The 23,575-nt window shown below is 47.4% G+C and overlaps 1 protein-coding gene across 2 annotated transcripts in view; it reads left to right on the plus strand.

Annotated features, from left to right (window-relative positions):
• The window catches only part of CAMKK1 (calcium/calmodulin dependent protein kinase kinase 1), a 97,526-nt gene that overhangs the window by 16,388 nt on the left and 57,563 nt on the right, over positions 1 to 23,575 (plus strand). The window lies entirely within an intron of this gene.

Raw genomic sequence — 23,575 nt, forward strand, 5'->3', positions numbered from 1 at the left:
GTGAGAGCTGGCCCTGTGCCCCTGGGCAGTCACAGTAAATGTTGGAGCTGTTGGGGAATCCCTGCAAGGAGTCCCCCCCAGCCCCTTCAGGGCTCTGGGACTCAGCTGGCAGAGCCAAGTGAGCAGGGCGTGTTCCTTGGGGACAGCAGGAGTGAGAGCCATCGGGACAACTAACAGCAGGGGTTTCCCAAAGCATGGTGTGTAACCTGTTGCCTCAGGTCCTTTCCAGGCAGTGTAACTTTGGGATTCTCCTACAGCTGTATGAACAATCTCTGGAGCAGGTCTGCCTTGGGCAGCCTGTCCCCTCCTGTCCAGAGGCTCCAGAAAGTCACCTCTCTACTGGTGGGGTTGTGATGTGGTCGAGGAAAGTGGGTCTCCAGCTTGAGTTTTCACTTCTGAAAATCCCAAGCAAGACCCAGCTGGGTTTGAACAGCCTGGTTTGTGCTGCTGCCTGGGTTTGAGGTTGGCTGTTCAGCTAAGCAAGTGCTTCTCTTGCTGCTTATTTGAATTCTTGTCTTCAGAATGGAAAATAAATGCTGGCTGATGAGATCTATTACAGCACTAATTTTAGAGCATGTCAAACAGTAGGAAATTGTTTTCAATCTTCACTCTCATTTCTTCTTTATTTCACCCTTCCATTTGTGAAAATTGCCTTTGTCATTCTTCTAAGTGCCCAGTGATGTCCTGCTCACTGATATCTTCAGGCATTCTCCTTCCAGCCCTGTTTTCTGAATTTCTTTGTTCACCCACTTGACATTGCAGTTAGAAGAGCTCTCTCCAGGGCTCAGGCAGCAGTGTTGGCACGATGCAGACACTGAGTGCTTGGCCAGCTGGGGTGCAAGATGCCAGCAGAGCCCCCTGTGTGCTGTGCAGGCAGCACCACAGTGGAATTTCTTATCCTTGAGAGCTCAGGGCTTTGTAAATCTTTTCAGCCCCACCCCAGTCTGCTTTCTTGATGAGCAAGAGGGAAAATATTAATTTCCCTCTCTTCTGGTGAAGAGTTTAAGAAGCAGTCCCAAAGCTTCAGTGTTTGTCCTTGGCATTAATGAATACCTGAGCCATTGCTCAAGAGGTTGGAGCAGGCAGCAAGTCAGGAATCAAAATGCTTCATCAGTGCCAGAGAGAACAGTGGTTCACAAAGTCCTAGATTTTAGGACCTGATTCCTCTTCATAGATGGAAGGTCTCACTGGTTTGAGAAGAGCTTGGTGGTCTGCTCTGAAACCTCCAAGGTGACTGCAGACACCAGTCCCTCCCTTAGCCCTGCTCCTGGCTCACTGTGCTTAGCAGAGCCTCACTGAGCTCCAGATTAAAGCTGGCGGCACAAGTCCAGTTGTTTCACCCTGTGTACTTTTCAGAGGCTCTCTGGAATACATTTCATGGTTTTGGCAACCACATGTCTCTGACAGCAGCTGCTGTGACCATCAGCACAGAGACTTGGTGCCTGCCCTGGAGGGCTTTGAAAATCTTTTCTCTCCTGCCCCCGGCTCCCTCACCCCTCCTGCTCCTTCACCCTCCTGTCATCCCTTGGCTGGCAGCTGACAGTGGCTTTATCCCTCAAAAAGAGCTGTCTCTTGCCCTTTCTTGTGCTGGAGAAGGGTGAAAAACTCCCTACTCCTACCAATTACCATTCCATGCCTGTCCCGGGAGTGCTCCCAGCCCTGCAGCTGCTCAAGGTGTCAGTCCCCAGGAATTCAGCTGGCAAATGTCTTCATAGTCTTTGTGAACATAGCTGAGATTAAACCCTGTACTGAACTAAATGTGGTAACAGCTAATCCCCTGGAGACAGTCACCTGGGTCCTGCACGGTGAAAAGAGGCTTTGCTGCTCTGGCAAGAACATTAACTCCTGGTTCTTTTTGGAAATGAAAAGCACCTCTCCAGGAGAGTTGAAGGGATTAGGTACCAGCTGCAATATAAAGGTAGGTTTTTTGCACCTTCCTGGTAAATTTGTAGCTTAAACGTCTGGTCAGCCGTGGTGGGATGGCTGATTTTGGCTGAGTGTCCCTGGGCTGTGGTGGAGAGGAGACTGAGGCCAGTGTGGGGTGTCCCTGGGAGGACAGTGGTGGTGAGCAGCTCTTGGTCCTGACTGCCTGTCCTGGGGTGTCTTCAGGGCTCTGGGCTCACTATCATAAATGAAGCCCTGTCAAACTGGCCAGCCCTCCACAGAGGGCTGAAGCTCATTTAAACCTTGCTAAGAGCCAAATGACACTAACCTTTTCCAGCCTCTTAAGGCAAATGCCAACGGCTGTGGAGAGCATTCCAGCTGTTTTCACAACCCTGGTTTCCTTTGTTGGGGGGAGATCTGCACTAATTTCTTGATTATTACTTTTGAACACAACTCTTTGTTTTAAAAGCCTAATGTAGAAATTCTGTCCACGTGAAAAGCAAAGCTCCTATACTTCAGTGAAAGCACAGCTGGGCTGTGTTCTCAAGGTCAGGATTTTATCTTGGTGCTGGTTTCCATGAGGCTGCATGGACCAGCTGTGCCCTGGCAGGAGTGCAGGCTGAGCACTGAGCATCACATGTGGCACTTGCTGAAGAGAGCTGTAGACCAGCAGCCCGACTGACTGAAAGGATTAAAACAGGTGTATAAACATTGTCGATAAAATAAGGTAAGACTGAGAAAAGTTTAAATACTTGTATTAAGTATTCTTTGTTCAGAGCAAATTTGAATGCTTGAGCTACTTCCAAAATTCTGTTACCTTTCAACCTGTCTTTCTCCTTCAGAATTTTCCATTTTAAGTAAATGGTTAGCTCAGAAGGGAAAAGATACAAGTGTCACTGTTCAAAGTTTGCTTTATTGGTTAGATATTTATGGGAGACATTCAGGAAATGAGTAAGCACTTGAAAGTATATGTATTATTTATTATTGTATCTGATTAATTACCACTTGAAACCTTTTGGTCGGTGCTGTGGCTCTCTGCAGTCTTCACCCAGCAGTGCTTCAGCAGAGTCTAACGTGGCATTTGTCCCAGTTAAATGTTTCAGGAGATGCAAGTGCTGCAGTGGATTTGTGGGCAGTGGGAGTTTGAGCAGCAGAAAGGGCCAGTGTGGCACTTGGTGCAGGCACCAGGGGAAGGAGTGAGATCTGGGCCTGGGGGTGCTTGGTGATGGCTCAGTCCTCCAGCCCCAGCACGAGAACTTGCTGGCCCCAGTTTGTGGAGAAGCAGCAAGGTGGGGCTGACGTGTCTGACTCTGTCTGATGAAGTGATGACAGTCAGGAGTTTCAACTTGGCTCCCAAGCATTGGGCTGCCAGCAGGGATTTCTGCAATGCTTCTTCACTGCTTCTACAGCAGTGGTTCCTCCTCCAGGCTGGAAAAGAGAAGTGCATGAAAAACCAGTGGCTCTTAACTGCCCCAGCCATGCAACTGGTTCTGAATGCATGGGCTCACAGGGCACACTCCAGCAACCTGCTGGTTCCATGTGCTCCCTGGATCCATTGTTAGATGTTACTGTATGTAAGACCATGCACCAACATCTCTATTCCTGCCCAGGTTCCTGAGCTGTGCCTGGAAAACCTCTTGGATTCATGCAAAACCTGGTGTGAGTAAAGCACAGATCCCATCCAGCAGTGCTTCCTGAAGCAATACATGTCCTTAAGCATTTGCTTAGCTTTAACAAGACTTTAGCATGTGAAGCATGTGTTGAGATACTTCCTTAGTTCTAATCTGCACATCTTGAAAAACAGTATGATAAAATCAGAGTGGAAGGGGTGACAGGACTCCCTCTGCCTTCAGCAAAATAGATGCCATGCTCAGTTGCAATGGGTGGAATCCCCTCTCCCTTGCTGTCACCTTATCCTCTGGCACTGGCCATCCCTGCAGGAATATGCTCATTTAACCCTTCCACAGAATAAGTTTGCAGAATGCTGCAATCAGAAAAGTTCCTTCATCAAGTCACTCCTCTGCAGGAGAGGAGTGAGTGGGCCTGGAGAGGAATGGAAGAGTCATAAGAGAGATGCATGAAAATGCTTTTTATGGAATGAATAATTTTTGTTCTGGAGGCGGCAGCGTCGTATTTAATTCTAATTTGGGGATTTTTGGGGAGCGTATGATCAACACCCATCGAGGGGTGCAGGATGCTGTTTCTAGCAGGCTGTCATTCCCCTGCTCCTCTTACCTGTCAGCTCTTATGCAGAGACTTCTCATAAGATGCTGATGGTATCTCTGGATGCCATTAACCCATTTGCCACAGTGTGTCCCTGCAGCCTCTCCTGGGAGCCACTGGCACACGAGGGCCCATCCCATCCCTGCAGCTGTGGGGAGCCACTCTGGAGTTGTGCTGAGGCTCCTTTCTCTTGGTTGTACCTTTGCTGCACTGGTGAGCAGGAGCCTTCCTGCCCTAAGTCCATCTGTGGCTGTGCCTGGCCTTCCCAGCCCCGGGCTGGATGCTGTTCCATCCACTCCAGGCTCACTCCAGCCAGCACAATGTGCTTTTCTTCACTTTGCACATGCTCATCCCTGGCTCCTGACATGGCTTCATCTCCCTGGGAAAGGACTGGCTCTTGCTGTACCTGGGCTGGGGCCCTGCACAGCATTGTGCCCAGACTCTGCTGGATCAGGAAAGGTGTTGCTGGCACTGGGGCTCTGTTTTCTTCCATACTGGTAGTCCTACCCTTATAAAAAGGGCCATTAAGAGTTTTGTTTTGCTACACTATAAACTTCAGCCAAATCCTTCCTCTTGTCCTGTCCCCTTAATGAAGAGTGTGTGTGTGTTAAATGCTGTGAGCCCAAGCAGAGTCTCATTGCAAAGTAAACAGCAGAGTGGACTTAGGCAGGCCTTTTGTTATTGCTGTACAGGGCTTATGTTAATAACAGCTGCAGAGATTGAACCCAATCCCTCATGAGCTTTCCAAGAGTCTGATTAATCTGTTTAACAATGGATCTGGGTTTTTGTTTTGATCTTTTCCATAGGAGTTAAATTTTTGTCCCTTTCAGAGTAGCTGTGGATCATGTAAGCTCAGCAGTATTGTTTTCCTAATTGGCTTCAGGTTTATCTCTATTGTGTTTAAGGGCTCACAAGATGCACTCATCACCATGGCATCAAAATGCTTCCTATGCCAAGAACACTTGATAAAAACATAGATACTTGTGCACACACTTATTTTGGTCTGTTGGAAAGTGCAAAGACATTCTGATGGAGAATCAGGCATGATTGTGTTCTCCAAAGAGTAACCTTTGCAAATCATGCTTTTCTGCTCATGCTGGCTCTGGTCCATGTGCCATTGGAGAAAGATGTCTTTCCAATGAGCTTTGGGGCAGCCCCTGTACAACCAGAATTTTGCAGTTATATTGTTAATGGTTCATACTGGGTGATGGCACTGGTGCTGTACACAGATAGGGTTGGTGACAGACCCTGACTCACTTATTGTCTAAAAATCAAGATACAGCAAACAGAAGAGAGAAGGATGGGGAAGCAGGGGAAAGAGCACAAGTTTTTAGCCAGACAAGTCTCCCCTGGGCAGACCACAAATGCTCTGGCCTGCTTTGACTTTCTGAAAATTACAGCAGCAGAATGGGGAAGCGGAACATTTAAAGTGAAGATGCAGATGTTGAAGGTAACAGGATTTAAAGACTGCATGGCACAAAATACAAGAAATGTTCCACTATTTATAGCAGAAGCTTTTTCCTCTCTTGATTCTATCTCTTCTTGAATGCACTCAGTGTTTGCTTTTCATGTGTGAATGCTTGTAAAAATGGAGCTCCCTAAAGAGATCTGAAATGTTTATATGAGTTAATGACTTCAGAGAGCTCTGGTTGTTTAAAACAGAGTGGCAGTGAAGTTGCCTTGGCTGCAGTCAGTGCCCCTCCATGGAGCAGATCCAGTGCCAGCAGTGGGACAGGATGGTGGTGGCTGCACACAGATCCATCCTTGGGGAGCTCTCTCATTATTGACTTCACTAATGTGCTTATGGTGGGGTGGGAAGGAGCCTTCCCAGTGGCTGAGAAATCTGTGTGAAGTGTGTAACCTCTCTGGGACTTGTGCAGAGTGAAATGGGGGGGCTTGTAATTGATGGTCTTTATAAAGTGTTTTACCCTGGATGTTTTCCTGTTACTTCTTTTCTTTCCTCTGAATTGAGTGGCCAGGAAAGAGCTGTGGTATTGTGTTGCTGGTTACCATGGGGGCAGTCCTGCCTTGCCCATGGGCTGGATGCAAACAGCAGAGGGGAAGGGTTTGCAGAGGTGAGATTGTCCTTAGGCCTCTGTAGAGAACTCCCAGAGAAAGGGACTAAGGAAATCAGTAAGCTCCTTTCTACCTGCCTCTCTCTTCCCCCAAGGTACAGCTCTTTGCTCAGAGGATCTATCTGTCCTTGAATTCCCTTTTCACCAGTTCCATAGGCATAAATTCAAGGGGCCATGGCACCATGCTGGCCTGCAATCCTCCAGCAGCCAGTGAGTGATGGCCAGGGGAGCTGGAGGAGGCCAGTGAATCCTTGCTGCCCTGTCAGGTGCTTGGGAGAGTGGCTGAGCAGAGGCAGACACACGGAGCAGTTATCCCAGTAGGGAGCAGACAGATCTCATGATGCTCCAAGCATAGCAAAAGAGGTGGGAATTTTATTTTGAAGGATGCCTTTAGCATGAGAGGCAGGATGTGTTTGCCTGAATGTGAGGTGGATTTGTGTTAGAGCTGCTGTGCACTCTTCTTGAAGGCTGCTGGGTTTTCCTCTCTCCTGGAGACTTTGTTGGTGCATCCCATTCCATGGCCATGGAGAGCAGTGGAAGATGGTATTGCTGGTGGGATTGCAGCTCTTCCCTTTATCCTGTGTGCACAGATGTCTGGGAAGGTGTGTGTGAGTGCATGTGCCATCCTGGGAGCAGCTGGGCTCTGGTCACAGCTGAGCTGTCAGTCTGAGGACCTCCATCCAAACCCTCTGGGGGTGAGTGTCAACCCACTACAGCTTCAGAGGTGTTTGCTGTAACAGTGCTCAAAACCAGCTTATCCAGTGTTAATCTTGTACCTGCACCTGCAGGCAGCTGTAAGGGGCTTTTTTGGAGATTTTCAGCCTTTTCATCTTTCTTCATTAGTGCTGGCAGCTGCTGCTTTGTGGTAACATCAAACTTTTTCTGGGCTGTTGCTTTGTATTTAAGTCTCTTCATCCTCAGGCCAGCCTGTTGTGTGGGCTTTCTTCCATTCTGCTTCCAGAGGTGGGTCATCTTCCCTTTTAGTAGATTATTTTGTGGTGAACTTGAAGTTCTTGGAGGGAAGTGGGATGTAGAAAGGTGGTCAGGAGCCATGGGCAGACATGGTCTAACGTTTCAGGCAAGGAGGATCACTGCCACACCAGCACAGCAGCTGTGAAACCAAGGCTGGCTGTGTTTAGGGGATTAAGTCTTGTTATTTGACCTCAGTTTCTGAGTTGTGGTCACTGCATTTAGAGCAAAGGGATGAAAAGCTTACCTCAGTGCCAAAGGGAATAATGAAGGCAGAGCAGCCTTGGCTCCATGGAGGAAGCAGGTGGGTGGTGGCAACTGTTAATGTATAGTCCAGCAGAGGCAAATGGCAAATTCAGCCCCTGGTGGGAAATCTCTGTTCTTTTACCCTTGTTTATATTAAGGCAGATGCTCACAGGGCTGGCCATTCAGGTGAAAACCCTGGCTGTGTTCTCCTGTGAGTCTGTTGACAGATTCAGAAAACCTAAAGCTGTGGAAATGCAATATCAAGACACTGGTCATAGTGTGATGTCAGAGGAATGGTGTGGAACAACTTAAATTAGTCCTTTGAACTTATTCCACTTACAAGTGTACATTTTGTGCTGTGCTGATGGAACACAGAGAAATCAGCAGCCCTGAAGAAAGGTTGTGCAGGGGGCTGTAAACCAGGCTGAACAGACTCATCATTCTGGGGGCTGCCCGGGCTGTTTGCTGGGTGCATCACTGCTGCTGGGCTTGGGGCTGGGGTGTGAGGGGCCATCCAAGGCCCAGAGACCTCATCCAAGAGACCAGACTGTTGTAGATGTCGGCGAACCCAATGGGAAGAATGATGATGTCTAACTCCATTTCAGAAGGCTGAATGATTTCTTTATTATAATTATGTTATAATACATTAATATGTTATATAAAAGAGGATACTAAATATTGCATGCTACTTTCTCTAACTATCATATCTAACTAACTCACAACTCGTGACCCTGTTCTCCAGAGCCCAGACACAGGTGGATCCGACTGGCTGTCAGGCCCAAACAATCCACCATGGTCCAACCAAGCGCTCACTCTGGGTAAACAATTCTCCAAACACATTCCACAAGAGAAAAACAAGGAGCAGAAATAGTTTTCTCTTTCATTTCTCTCTGTGCACCTCAATAAAAAAATCCTGAGAGAGAGAGAAATGTGCTTGCCACACCAGACCTCACTCATGTGCTCACCAGGATTTTAGGAAGAGGGCAGGGCAACATCAGCCACAGCTCTCCTGTTGGATCTTAAGCTAGCTTTTCAAAGTCATCAAGGTATCTGTTGGGGTCTGTTAAGAAGGATTCTTGGGGATTGCATCTTCTCCCCAGCACAGTTCCCTGCCTGTGAACGTATCCACAGGATGTTTGTGAAGATGAGCAAATTTGCTTTGTGAGGTGCTCATGTTCCTCCAGAATGGAGAGATATTTAAGCCTCATTAGTGGTTTGACTTAATGCTTTTGCAGCTTCATATGAGAGTTTTTGGGAGAGTAACAGGAGGAGGCTGAAAGCATTTGGCTGCAGTCCTGGCACAGCCTGCAGTGAGCCCTGCTGGCATCCTGCTGCCAGGAGCAGGGCAGGGTTTGCCTTTGCAGGGTGCTGAGCTGCACAAGGGCTGGTGCCAGTACAGCTTAACTCAAGTGTTGGCTGAGGCTGGAGGCATCTCCAGAGCTGACTTTCAGAGTGCTGTGTAATGCAGGTTTGCCATGAGGTTTTGCTCTACAGGGTTTCCTGGCTTTGCTCTGTCTATCATAGCAGGACAATATAAGCTGCAATTACCCTGGTGCTGGAAACAAGAGCTTCTTCCTGGCCTTGGAGTGCTACTGCATTAATGTATAAAATGGATAAATGGTTGAGGTAATGAAATGACTTGGATATGGTCATGGATTGAATAAGATTTCCAGAGCCAATGTGCTTACTCATCAGATGACTCATGTCTTAGTCACTTTTAGAATAAGTGATTCTCTTTTGGGTGCTTCCAGAATGGGATGGGTGGAGATGAGCTGAAAATTCCACCCCTGCCTTTGACAATTTTTTTAATAGCATCTAGAACCTGATGGAATATTTCATCAGACAGAAGAGGAAACAGCTCTACCTTGTGAGTATGGTGCATCCCAGGAGATTTTCCTTAATTCCACAGCAATGTAAGACTTGAATTTTGCTCTTTGCTTCCTGGTCAGGCAGAGTGATCTCAGGCTTTAGATAAGACTTCTCAAGCTTTGTTCTCAGCTTAATCTAGTGAGTTCCTTTTGTGGGTAGGTGCAAGTCTGAGCCTACTCTCAAACTCCTGTGCCACCAGCAGTGAGTAAAAACACCCTCAGATGGAAGCTGCCCCCTGAAACAGTCAGCATTGCTATGCAAATAAAACTTCGTTCTCAACTTTTATTTATATGTAATTATATTTTTTCTATAACCAAAATATTGATGAAATTGAGTTATGGTTGTTCAGAAGCATGCACATGTGTAAGCAAGTGAATAGCATATCTGAGAGCCTAGGGAAATTCCTTTGTAATCCACTGTAAGCTTTACATAGCAAGTAAACCGATTGGATTTTTCTTCTTCTTTCTGAACTTTTGTCTCTCTGATCTCACAGTCATCCTGCAACAAACATGGTGCAGGCAATTCCTGATATTATTCCTGATTGATGTGGGTTCCTGGTGGATCAGTTGAGCTCAGTGGCACAGTGTGATCTCTGCACCTCACTGTGGCTGGGCTGCAGCTGAGCTGGGAGAGTCACACAGGGCGTGACCTGGGGCTTTGCTGCTGGCTTAGGCACAGGCTTTGCTAAGCTGGATGTGGCTAAACTCTTATCTCTGCTTCAAATGTTGAAAACGGGGATGCACTGACTGCACAAGCCCACTTTTGGTTTGTGTCAGGAATGATGATGTAGTGTTGTTAGAGATCTACTCTTACAAAGGTGTGTTCATTATAGGAAGAGTACAAAGGTGCATGAAATAGGCAGAGTTCAGGAATCAGAAATTTGGCATTCTCTCACTGACCATTGAGGTGGTGTCTGGGTGACCCTGAGCAAGAGTGCCTCTTCCTAACTCTTCTGTGTAAATGTGGTTTTGGCCCTTGGTGAGTGGGCACTGTCTGTAAAACACAGGTAGGTCATGGCAGGTGACAGGCACTGTGGAAATGTATTAGGCAAGATTTTCAAAAACAACTGAAGAATTGGATTTTATTGTTAAACAGCACCGGTGGAAGGAAAGCTAAAAATAGTTTTCCTATGAGTGTCTTTTGTCAAGTAATAGAGAATAATTCACAGGCTTGTAGGTTTTCAGTTTTCTATAGTTGCCTGTGCTAGATCTCCTGGGTCACAGGTGTGGAGGATTTCATCAACAGTTCCTCTCAGATAATTCAAGTCAAGAGGAATCTATCACTTCCTCAAGAAGTTTTCTAGTTTGCTTTGTCTCTTAATTGCAGAAGAAGGGTTTTATTGTGTTGTGTTTTAAAATGTTTTTAAAATTTACCTAACTAATTTACCTATAGTTGCTAGCCTCAAAGGCAAAATAACAGTATAATACATTATAATATTATGATAATAATAACAATAACAGTAGGAGTAATAGTAGTAATATCAGTGTTTTGCTGTTGTTACTGAACCAAAAGCCTTCCAGATGAGGATAGTTCAAAAGCTGCCTCCAAGGGAGTCACCTCTCCTCACTGGCCAGGCAGAGCCTTCTGAGTTGCAGTGTGTGCTGGTGAAAGGAAGGAAGATGGATCGAGGTAAACCCCTCCTAAGAGGATTAATGCAATGAGAGTTATTTCTGATAATGCCTTGACAAGAGTCCTGCTAGCCTAAGAAAATGGAAATGTGGAAGAAAATGTTGTTGGCCTCCTCTCCTCCTGGGAAAGGAGCCCTGGGATGGCTCCCACAGTAACTGGGCAGCTCTCTTTCAAACACATGTGGAACACATTTACCCAGACACTCCTATGAGCATTTCCACATTTTTTTGGCTGAGATTTTTCTCTGTTCACGCTTTGGCACATGGGTGATCATCCCTTCTGATGTCCTGAGAGCATAGTTAAAGTTCAAGAATGTGTTTAAGTGTTTTGCTGGAGTGGAGCCAACATCTCCATCACAGAGGTGAGCACTGTGTTGGGAAGCTCAGTGGCTGCATACAGACTAATTGTTCTGGGATACAACCTGGAAGGTGCTGAGCACCCTGGCTGGCAGCCAGCAGGGCTTTTAAACACATGCTTTCCTTAGTTTTTTCACATAGTTACCAGTCTTGTTCTTTGATTTTTCTTCCCATAGCAACTGGAGAAGGATATCTGAGTAGCCAGAGCGGTGCAATTCATTTGCCAGCAACACCCTGACCTGTACCACAGGGATGTCTTCCAGGACATGGGATACAGCTGTTGGGATCAGGTATTGCTACCAGTGCCCAAGTCAATTGGCTTCAGAGTTTTCCTTCTTTGCTCTCTTCCTGGGCTGGGGTCAGGCCAGGCTCTGGGAGTGATGCTCATCACATTTGTAAACTACATCCCATCCTTCCACATGTCTTTGCTTGCTATTAAACTGCACAGATTATATTTCCTGACCACCCTTTCCTCTTAGACAGTGTTTGCTTTCCCCCCAGCCTTGAAAATTTAGCAGCAAACAGCCAAATTCAGGTTTTATTTGGAAGTGGTATCGGCTGGAGTGGAGCTCAGGGCAGGGAAGAGAGGAGCCCAAAAATCCTATGGAGGTTGGTGGCTTCTAACTCTCTTGTTTTCAAGGTTTTGGCTTTGCCTGCTGTAAGCAGGAGGAAGGTGCTGCAGGCCAGGTGGAAGGCTGTTCTCATTTGAAAGCAAAACCAGTGAGAGACTCCAAGTCAGAAATACAATTTATTAGGAAAAGGGAAAAAGAAAACAAAATACATGCAATAATTCAAAAGAAAAACCACCGACAGAGTCAGAATACAACCTGACACCCTGTTGGTCAGGGTGTTGGTAGCAGTCCATTTGGAATTGTGGCTGCAGTCCTCCTGGAGTGGCAGATGTGGTTCTGTTGGAGCAGTGATCCTGTAGAAAAGGGTGTAGTCTTCCTCTGAAGGTCCAGTGGAAAAACCCAGCTGTTCCTCTTGGGAATCCAGCCAAAAAGGCTGAGTCTGGTGTCCCAAAAACTCAGATTATATCCAGTTAGGAATGCCTGGCTCCTCCCTCTGGGCGGAGCATCTCACAATGGGATGCTTTGACTTCTATCAGTCATGCAGTGACATTCAATAGGCCATTAACAGCAGATGTCTCCCCGGAGGGAGGATTGGTTTGTGGAAGAGATAAAGAGAACTGCCCAATTAACAGAAGATAACTGCCACACCTCCAACAGATGGCAAATAGAATACACACATTGCCTTGTTGTCTAGGACAGAGGCTGCCAGGAGCTTTGACTGTGCAGAGGGATGGCCCTGTGTGGCTGTGTCTGTTGTGTCCCTGCAGCTGGGGCAGCACCTCCCGCAGCTCCCTGGGGCATGCAAGGCAGGACTACACCCTGCCTTGTCAAAAACTGTCTGGACGCCTCCTTGCCAGCAGATTTACTCCCTGTTCTGCTCCTGCACCTGCTGACTTGGTGACCAGAAGCTTGCCTTGCTCCTTTGGCTTTGCAGAAATGAAGTGGCTTTGCATCATTTGTAACACTTGAGAAAGAGCCCAGCTGGTCGAGTACAGTGCACAGCACTTGTCCTGAGCCACAAGAGCAGGGGCACTGCTTTGGTGTCCCAGGACAGCCTGGAACCCCAGCCTGGGTTCAGCCCTTTCACTGGTGTGGAATTAGGGTGCCCTGGGGTGGTATTTTCATACTTGTGTGTTAACTAAAGCTGCACCTGGGAACTATTGCTGGCCCTTTGATGCTGTAAAGCCCTTTTCACTCTGACAAATGCTGAGTTGTCATCAGCCTGAATTTCAGGAATAGCATTGCAGTGACTCAAAAGAACAGCTTTCTCCTCAGCAGCCTTTGCCTGGATAATCTCCAGTCATTGACCTCGGGGTTTTGAAAGTGCATTTAGGCTTAAAGGGCTAAAGCTTAAGGCTTCAAAGGAAGTGGGAAGCCTGCTACCCTTTACATTTCCAAGTGTGGGTAGTATGTGCACGACAAGGGTAATTGTTGTGGTGTACCTGGTTCTGACTCCTGTGGGATCTGTTCTTCATCCCCCAGAGCCTGTTCCCTCTGTCCAGAGCCTCTCTGCTGCCTTTGATACTGTGCAGGTTATCTGAGGACATGTTTTCAAGTCCTGGGGTTTCTGAAGACGTGAGGATTATCAGAAGATGGAAGTTATCCATGTGGAAATAGAACAGATACTTGGAGCTCTGAATTTGAAGTCCATTTGTCTTGTCATACAGAGTTCACTGGTTCTGCCTTACCCTGTGCAGTTCTGTGCTTTGCCCCTTGCCTGGGGCTACACAGATTGGCAGAGCTGATGAAGCCCTTCAGCCCAGGGACATTTAGAGATGGGGACTGGGATAATATCTCTGGTTAAAACTCTTTGCAGAGATCACCTTGAATAGAAATATCTACACGTGTTTATACTGCTGGGAAGAAGGAAGCCTGCAGTGTTCTGTGCTTACACTTTTATTGCAGATTTGCAATCCTGGAACAGGTGGAAATTATTGTTTTTAAAATGCTGAAAAGACTTCACTGCAGCTGGCTTACAGAACTAAGCAACTTGATATATCCCCTGGAATACCTCCAGATCTCTTAAAGGCAGCTGAAAGCTTTCTCCTTATCTGGGAGAGAGATAAACCTCTAAGACCTGACATATATAAATGCTAACTTGTTCTGCCTGGTGGCTCGTTCAGCTCCTTGTGGATGCTTTTTAAACAATTGTTTAAACAGTGCTGGTCTGTGCTGTGAGATCTAAGCCTGGCAAAGGTGTATGATGCTGAATTCTTTTGCTGTGTTGGTGATCTGTACGTGTCCTTTCCCAGATCCCACTATGCTGCTCTTAAACTGAATGAGCAGCATTGTTCTGCAGTGATTTGCTTTCTGTCATTGAATTCTTATGTACTGAGCAGCAAGAGAAATTCTGTGAGCACCTGGAGAGCAGAGTTATCCATGGCAGTCAGTAGAGAAGGTGCTAGTGGGTGCAGGGGAGGCAGGCAGAGCTGAGAAATTGGCTGGTGAAATGAATAAACTGAGAAGGAGGGCAGAGATATCCTGGAACCATCCGAGTGCCAATGTGCAGCTTGGGCTGAGACTCTGCTGCTAAAGCAGCAGCCTGTCTGTACAGCTCCAGGTGTGCAACTTCCCTCCTCCCTAATTTATTTAATTACTAGCATATCTCATGGGCTCTGCTGTGGAAGTAGGATGCAGTCCCACAAGATCAGCTGTTGTGTGCACTTGGTTTCTGTTCCTCAGGGTGACAGATTGGTGTGTGTGAGAGAGCTGGCTTGCCTGGCTAGCAGGCTCCCTGCTCCTCCAGAGCCTTTGCTGCAGGCTGGGCTTACCAGACTAAAAAACCAGGCCTTACACTAAAACCAGAGGGCAGGTGCCTTGTGCTGTGGCTGCTCACACAAATCTGTGCATGAGCTCATTGCTGTGAATTCTGCTTTCAGTTCTGGTTCTCTTCTATTCCCTTTTCTTTCTCTCTGTGCCACAGAGGTGTTTTCCACAGGCTGCCTGCTGCTCCCCTGGTCCTGCTGTCCAGCAAAGTCACCCAAAGCCTCTGGTAGCTGCACTGACTTAGAGACAGGTTTGGTTTGAGTGTCTGGTTCTGCTCCCAGGAGATCAGTGGGGATTTGGCCATTGTGGAATATTAAACTTAGCCCTTGCAGACTGAGATGCTGTTCAGGTCCTCTTGATTTCTTCATTTTCAGTTTGTTTATCACACCAAACAGTGATACATGAGTCTGTATCATCTTCTGGGGCAATTTTGAGGTTCATTATGCATTGCAGCAGAAGATGGCTCAACAGAGAGGAGTCTCTTTCCCTTAGAACAACTGAAAATGTTCTTTTTCTTTAACCTGCCATTTACCTGTCAATGGTACAGATGGTTGGAAAGTCATTATTGCAATGAAAGCCCTAAATATTAAAGCCTCTCTGCTTCTGAGGCAGTTATTTTGCTCATTAATCAATAGAGCCTGGCTACTGCCTTACTTGTTAGTATTTTACAAATAATTTAAGTCTTTCGACTTTCATATAATCTGACAGTCTCAGTTATTTTTTGAAGCACCCCCTCACTGGCTGTTTAAATCCACCTCCAGCAAGCTGTGCTCCCTGCCATGGCTGCCTCCTCCCCTGGGAATCACTGCCTCTCAGCCCAGCAAGTGACAGCAAGCCATGGCACTTCTTCCTCCTCTTCCTCTTCCTCCTCCTCCTCTCCCCTGCTCATGTTCAGCCCCAGGAGCTGCTCTCTCCATGGCACAGGTCCTGCACTGACCCTCAGGGGATCCCCTTGTGTGAGCTGCTGTTGTCTGTGCCCACCTCAAGCTGTAGCCCCAAGTACTCTCACAGGTGCTGCTTTGCCATGGGATTTGTGGGCATCAGCTTTCCCTGTGCAGCATGCAGGTTGCATCTGGGGTATTTCCTGCACTCTTGATGGTGACTGGAAGAAGGGGTTGGAGTAGGCAGGCTCTGAGGTCTGAGTTGGTGTCAGCTGAGAGCAACTTTAGAATTGAGTTTTTGTTCTCCCCTGACACCTGAGATGGGGTGCCCATGTTGTCCAGGCTGTGTGTGCATATTAACATGCCAAAATCCTTCACATTGCTGTCCCTAGGGTCCCTTGGAAGTGAGGCAAAGCACCCACTAAGGCTGGTGGTCACACAGCAGGACTGGACTTGGGCTCTCTGCCCACACCAACCTCCTCCATCCTCCCATCCCTCACTGCCACCATGTCAGGAGCTGGGATCAGGCTGGCACAGTGGCAGGGTCCTTCCCCCACAGGGCTTTTGTGTCCCTTGTCACAAGGGCAAATGGGATTTGTTATAATCTAAGCTCAGGTTGTCACCAGAGCCTGTGAGGAGCTGGGTGCTGGGATGTGCTGCTTTGTGGTCACTTGGGGCTGTTGCAGAGATGGTGAGTCACAGCACCTGGCATCACTGAAAGCAAAAGCTGTGGGATATGTGGGCTGAGTGCCTCTCATTGCTTGTTCCTCGTGCTTTCCCAGCTGTAATTTGCAAAATAAAAGCAGCTCTGATGCTCATACACTGAAAAACAGCTTTAAGAGATTAAAGCAGAAGTGAATGTAGTCTAGCAGCAGGAGCTGATGGCCACAAGTCTTGCTGAACCTCTACTATGGAACACAATAAAACACAGCAGCCAAACCTGTCTTACCAAAATCATTTGTAGCCAGGGCTTGAGTACAAAGGAGGACAACTCCTCTTCAGTTCTTTGGTGTTGTCCCCACCAAAGACATGGTTAACATGTGCCAACAGAGCTGCACTCAGATAATGCTCTGGCAGGGCTCCTGTTTCACCTGCATTATCTGGAGTGTTTAATGTTAATATTACTCTCACTTAGATAGATTTGGCATTCCTCAGTTTTCTTGTTACAGAAATTTCCTTAAGTAGAAACTTTTTTCTTCAGAGTAATTTTTGGTTGATTATTGCTTATATATGCAATTAGTGTAATTGCATCTGATTATGCAAATGTATTTAACCATATAATTAGAACACAGAGGGATGAAATATAATGCAGTTGGGAAATCTTTTGTAAAACTTTGCTGGCTCAGGACTGTGCACAAGGTGATTGTTATCTCTTGAATTGTAGGTTGGTAGACTGGAGATCTTGGTTCATCATCCTGGCTAGTTTCAAAACTTATTTTAAATATGGTATTAATTGCTCTTAAAAGTGGTTACATGGCCTTCATGGTGTGTAGCTTCTGTTTTTTATGTGATAATATCAGGAGATTACTGCTGAGCTCAGCCTGTGTATCACATGTGCATGTATACTTTACATCCAGGGTCATGAAAACCTGAGTCCTTTATCAGATCAAAACCCCAGATTCTGCCTTCAGATGGGGCCTCTCAGGGAGTAGAGAGGGGAGCAGGACAAGCACAGAGTTGTGCACCTTGGATTGCTTGTTGTCTGTAGCTCAGGGGCAGAACTGGCCCCAAAATCCCTTTGGAAGGCACTCTGCCTTGAACAGGACTGAGGAGGAGGAGGAGGTAGAATGCTGCATTTTCCAGCCTGTGGTCTGGAGATGTTTGTTGTCATTTAAGAAGTCTGGCAGGAAAAGGGGTCTGAACTTGCTTTTCAGACTTCTCACACAGTGCTTGAATTGCAGAAGCTGCTGTTCTTTCTCATTCCCTGGTTGCTGCTAAAGCTGTGCAAGGAGCTTCACACAAATCATCAAAGCACCTCACTTCAAATCTGATTTTCAGCTGTGGCACAACAGCCAGGCTCACTGCCAAGAGCTGTGGAGAGAAGAGGGACTGGATGATTACAGCAGGATTGAGTGATTTCTCAGCAAGATGTGCTTGTCTGTGCTCTGAAACAAGAGCCTAGTGAGCCCTAGGACAAAGCAAACATATGGGGTGTAAGCAAAAAGCACCAACAGTATGTTCTTATTTATCATTTAGTTGTGTTCATGTCTTCTGCTTCTAGTCAGAAATTAGTACCCAAAGTGATTACTGCCCCTTCCTGGGGAGGACACAGTCCAAATGAGCAGTGTACACCTGTCTTCATTATCTCTGCAAAGACTGCAGGGATTTGCTTCTTTTCAGCTTCACAGAGATGCAGCTTCTTATTGTCCTTTGCCTCTTAGTTTGGGCTGCCTTTTGGCCAGCAATGTCTGAAACTGGTTTTCACAGATGCCAAGAAGCTCATTGGCTTCTCCAAGGCCTGATTCCTGGCAGCAGCAGTGTGAGTGGAGATGGGCAGGAGGCAAGCTCACCTTCAGGTGCCCTGCTTGGTGTACCAGGGGTGGGCAGAGCTGAAATGTATGCCAACATGCTCTGAATTTAATTACTGCAGGAAAAATGAACCCTTTGGCTGCTCTCCCACCATAGCAGTGAGACCCATAAATGGCTGGTGCATTATATCTGAAGTTCCATGTGTTGCAAACTGCTTGTGGGGTTTGTGGCAGCTCGGATGTTGCTCCAGTGCATGGCTGTGGGACCCAAGTTCCCCTCAAACTTCTCCAGACCAAAGGTGTGGACATTGAGATGCTCGAGCGCATCCAGAGGAGGGCTACAAGGCTGGTGAGGGGTTTGGAACACAAGCCCTGTGAGGAATATTTGAAGGAGCTGGGGTTGTTTATCCTGGAGAAGAGCAGGCTCAGAGGTGACCTTGTTGCTCTCTACAACTCCCTGAAGGGAGGTGCAGACAGGTGGGGTTGGTCTCTTCCACCGGGCAGCACTGACAGAACAAGAGGACACAGCCTCAAGCTATGTCAGGGAAGGTACAGGTTGGATATTAGGAAAAAAATTTTCACTGAAAGAATAATAAAGTACTGGAATTGTCTTCCCAGGGAGGTGGTGGAATCACCATCTCTGGATGTGTTTAAAAAAGACTGGACGTGGCACTTGGTGCTGTAGTCTAGGTGAGGTGTTAGGGCATAGATTGGACTTGATGACCTTAGAGGTCTCTTCCAACCTCATTATTGTGTGATTCTGTATTGGGGTGAGCTGGCTGGGCTTGGGGCTACAGGTGTACCTCCCACATGTATAAAAAGTCAATGGGGTCAGGGTGGGGGGTGTGGAATTATCTCCCTCATACCAGGGTAGCAGTGCTTGGGGGAGTCCTGCAGAACTGGGAGCACAGGAGACACTCCAGGATGGAAATACTCCTGATCTGTGTTGCTTGGTGTGAGGAGACAGCTTTGGCTCTGGAAGGGACTTGCTGACCTGATACTTCTAAAGTGTCATCCGAGGAGCTGTCCAGGACCTGGCAGCCCAGCCCAGGACGTGCTGCTGCTCTCCTCACAGGCAGTTTCTGCTGCTGCTGACAGCTGTCAGAGCAGATTCTTCACCGTGGCCATGCTGCTGAGGGCAATGTCTGAAGGAAACACACAGGACAGGGCTGGGTGTGTGTTGTCCTGTTCTTTTGAGAGTTTTAAAGATCTGAAAGTTTCTCCAATTGTCACACTATGACACAAAATAACTCACACACGGATGCTAGATGTAAAAGGGGAAAAGAAAAGAACTCAAAGAGTGATTTTATTTTCTGACTCCGTAATGTATACAATAGCAAAAGTGACAGTGGATTGGAGGGTGAAACTGCCACCTCTCCAACCACACTGCTCAAACCAACAGTCCATCAATTCTCTCCACCCACAAAGAAGAATGCAAAACAATCATTGTTTATATGAACAGTGTGAGAAAATTCAGTAGAAATATGTAAACATCAGAAGGCATAAGAGCCTTTTAGAACAACTTTAAAACTCTCAAAAGAACAGGGTGATAGGTGTGCTGCCAGCTCTGCCCCAGGCAGGAGGGGGTTCCTGGGGGGGCCTCACCTGAGCTGATGGATGCTGATGATGGGGATGACAGTCTTAAGCTGTACCAAGGGAAATATAGGTTGGATATTAGGAAAAAGTTTTTTATAGAAAGAGTGATAAAGTGCTGGAATGGCCTGCCCAGGGAGGTGGTGCAGTCACCATCCCTGGGTGTGTTTAAACAAAGCCTGGATGTGGCACTGGGTGCCAGGGTTTAGTTGAGATGTTGGAGCTGGGTTGGACTCGATGATCTTGAAGGTCTCTTCCAACCCAGGGATTCTGTGAATTCTGTGTGAATTCTGTGACATCCCCTCTGCAGGCAGCCAGTCCTGGAGCATGGATCATTGCACTGACTGGAGAACCTGGCCTGATCCCTGACCTTGCTGGGGGACAGTGAAGCACTGAGTGAAGCTGCTGTGATCTTTGGGAGCTCTCTCTGTGACAGTGCCTGTGGGTCTCGTGTGGTCAGGAGTAGCTAAAGGATGTGCCTGCAGGGAGGGTCTCAGGGTGACATCCCTGATGGGGGATGCCAGCCATGAGCACTTGCAGCCTCTGACTGAGCAGCAGCAGAATCTGCCTGAACCCTTCCTGTGCAAATGTTCATTACAGTAGTTATTCACTGGGATTCTTTTCCTGCAATGACCTCAGCACAGGGCAGGTGGGTTCTCAGGGACACAAAGGAGAAGCAGCACCATTCCTCTTAACCTGGAACTGCAATAAAGTCATAAAGTCAATGTTTTTTACAGTCTCTAGCAAATTTAGGAAATGAAACTGGGTTTGCTGTGGCTCAGGGCCTTTTAGCTTCCCCATCCTTCCTGATAGGAACATTTCTAGTTAGCCATGAGGATGGAGCAGGCAGTAAACTACATTTACATTTTTTTTATTTTTCAAACAATGATTTAGAATACTTTATTGAGCAGCAAAATGAATTGCATCTTCTCATCTCCCACTCCCACATAAAATACAGAGAGGTTTTCTCTGGGATCATGTTCCTTTCAAAAGGGTTTTTTGTACCATTCTCTGCTCAGTGCCAGTCTGGGAAACATATGCAGCCGTTTGATAAATATATTGTGAAAATCATGGTTGAAGTGGCAATCTGCCTGCAGCAGAGGAATAGCTACAGGGAAAAATGGTAAATAAGATATCTGTAAGTAAATTAATTTTGCTCATATAAGCTTGTTTGCAGTTTTGGTTCCTGTCTGCAGCATTATCCTCTGCTCTACAGCAGGTGTTCAGTGTTGTGGGGGATCAGCAGGGACAGCAAAGCTCTGCAGGAGCTGGGAGATGGTGGTGGTAGAAGTTCTGTTTGCTGGGATTTCCCATCACAGCAAGGTATGGTTGTGCCACAGCCTGAAAAACTGCAAATCCACCATTGATTTAGCCTTGCAGAAATGAATAGTTGCCTTTTGTACTGAGTTTATGCACTCAGAGGCTGGGCTGCACATAACTGATTTGCTTATTCAGAAATCTTTTCTTTCCAATACAGTTTTGGAGGATTTATCAGTGAAAACGAATCCTTCAAAACAGCAGAACTTGAAACAAAGCCCAGCTCTACAGATGAACAATTATTTTATTTGAAGTCTGCTTTTAGCCGCACTGTATTATTTGTTTCAGCAATGTATGGGTCTGTTTTTGTTTTGATGGGATGAACTGATTTATGGGGTTTATCTTCAGTTTATCTAGTTCAGTTGTCAGTTAGCTGAGGATTTATTTTGCTGTGGGTTAGAACTGAGCAAGTTTGCTTCAGCTTTTGAGGGGGAGACACCCTGGGTGCCTGCTCTGGGTGCTGAGGAGCTGCTCAGGTGACTGACACAAGCATCACTGTTTGCTGGGCTGCTCTTCCCAGTGCTTCTGGCCTTTCTTCCTGCTGGCTGAGCAGCATGAGCCTCCCAAATGTTCAGTCCAGGTGGGTGGTTTCTGGGCTTTCACACCCATCCACACAGCAACATGGGCAGATTCTTCTTTCCCCTTGCTCCCACAGAGGGGGAAAACCTCATGGCAGGAGGAGGGAAGAAGGTGAAGGAGCTGCAGGCTTCAGCTGCAGATTCATTTTCCTCTTGGTGCTGCCTGGGGGTGAGGTGAGCTGTGACTGTCCAGGGGCTAAAGCTGCATCAAGGAAAGGTGGTTTGTTTCTCTGTAGGCAGAAGAAACAGCTTTCAGCACAGGGTGGCCTGGAGGTTTCCTCCTATCCTTGGGGCAAGTCGGGTTAAATGGTGGAAGCATTTTTGCTCCCTCCTTGCCTTCATGTAAAATGATTTCTGTGATGTACCAGCCTGCCAGGAGAGCTGCAGCCCAGCCCTGGCAGCGGCTAACGACAGCAGGGATGGGGCTGGTGCAGAGCAGCCCTGGGAAGCCCTGACCCACAGGCAGGGCTGGAGACTGACTGTGCCTCCCTGGGCTGAGGAGATGACCTTCCCCTAGAGCCAAGCATGCAGGCATCTCCCACGTGTGTCAGTGGGAAATGTGCTGCTCCCCAGGCTCTGCAGAGCAGGGAAAGCCTCTGCAGAGGAACTGGGGTGACCGCAGGCTTGCAGTAGCCCTGACCTGATGCTCCTTGTTTAGCTCAGAAGCTCTCCAGACTTCCCAAAGGCATTTTGCAGACAGCAAATCCTTGGTGGGCTTCCCACAAATGGGTTTTGCAGGGTCACTTCTGGCTTGCTGGTTTGCAGCCTGGCTTTGGGGCTTTGGAGAGCAGGGAGGTCTGGCAGAGGGGAGGCTCCTGCTGCTTCCCCCCGGGTTTGTGGGACCACGTGCAGTGTGTGCTGGGCTGAGCCCCACTGAACCCCTCCCTCACTGCTGAGAGCCACCCCCAGTGCCTGCACCCTGGCTCCAAAGGGGATTTGTGCTTTGGGATTGACATGTTTAAATATAGTTTTAATAGAAGCTTTTAAAGCTGATCTCACCATTTCATTACTGTTTTGAGTGAGTGACACTTCTGTCAATTAGTTTCAGGCAAGCCTGCAGAAAAGACAGGAGGGGGGAAAGGAGGTGAACAGGGGGATGTGGAGAGGAACATCTTAGATTTGGATATTCCCTTTCTGTGACACCGAGTGCCCAGCTTGTCTCCCTGTGACTGGCACATGACCTAGGGTGAAGCCTCCAGTCAAGATCTTAATCTGGTTTTCTCATTGATATAAAAGGTTGCTTGAGCTTGGCTGCCAGGGGGGACTCAGGAGGCCAGCCCTGTGCAGCAGAGTTCACTGTAGTGTGTTTAACTGAGCGTTGCTGGGCAGCTTTGAGCCCAGCTCAACCTGTGCTCCTTGACAGGGGTTGTGAGTGTTCCCAGGCTGATGCTGGATGGGGCTCACCCCCAGCCTCTCCTCATGTAAATGAAATGTAGCTGCAAGTGTCACCTGGCTTGCAGGGGTTTTATGCACAACCTGCTTTGAATACAGAGAACCACAGGTTGCAATAATTCAGGGTTAAGCCTACTCTGGAATTCACTGGATGCAGGCTAGGATGCTGTGAGTGAAGTGCTCCTCCACTATCCCCAGAAGCTGGGCACAGGGATGAAATGATGCAGTGCTGCATCTTCAGAGGCGATTAAATGTTGACAGCCATGTGCTGCAGAGGATCATTTCCTGCTCTGCACTGTGCTGGGAAGACTGAAATCTGTTTTAAATTGAGACTGAAATTAGCATCCAGGAAACAGCGATTTTATGCAGCAGTTTTAGCTTTGTATTGCACTTTTGTGTTCTGTAGGTCTTTTCCTGAGGAAAAGCTGGTTCCCACCACATTTTAATCATTAAGTATTGTTGATTTGCAAATCACTATAGCCTTTATATACAGTGGGCAGCAACATTAACATGTGTTTGCACACAGACTGCAACTGTGTAGGGCCAGGGGCTGACCCTGGAACTGGATTTGCTTTTAAATTCTGCTTTTGCTGACCATGTTGCACATGGCAGTGTGGAAGTCACCAGGCTTGGCCGTTCTGTGACACTCTTTAAGGCCCTACAGGGCAGCACAGAGACTACTGCGGAGCCCTAAATGGCTGTGGAGTTGTTGTTGTGCCTGTTGGGTTTCAGTACATGCCAGAAGCTCTTGTCTCCT

This window comes from Vidua chalybeata, chromosome 20 (genome assembly GCF_026979565.1).
Source record: "Vidua chalybeata isolate OUT-0048 chromosome 20, bVidCha1 merged haplotype, whole genome shotgun sequence".
Classification (NCBI taxonomy): Eukaryota; Metazoa; Chordata; class Aves; order Passeriformes; family Viduidae; genus Vidua; species Vidua chalybeata.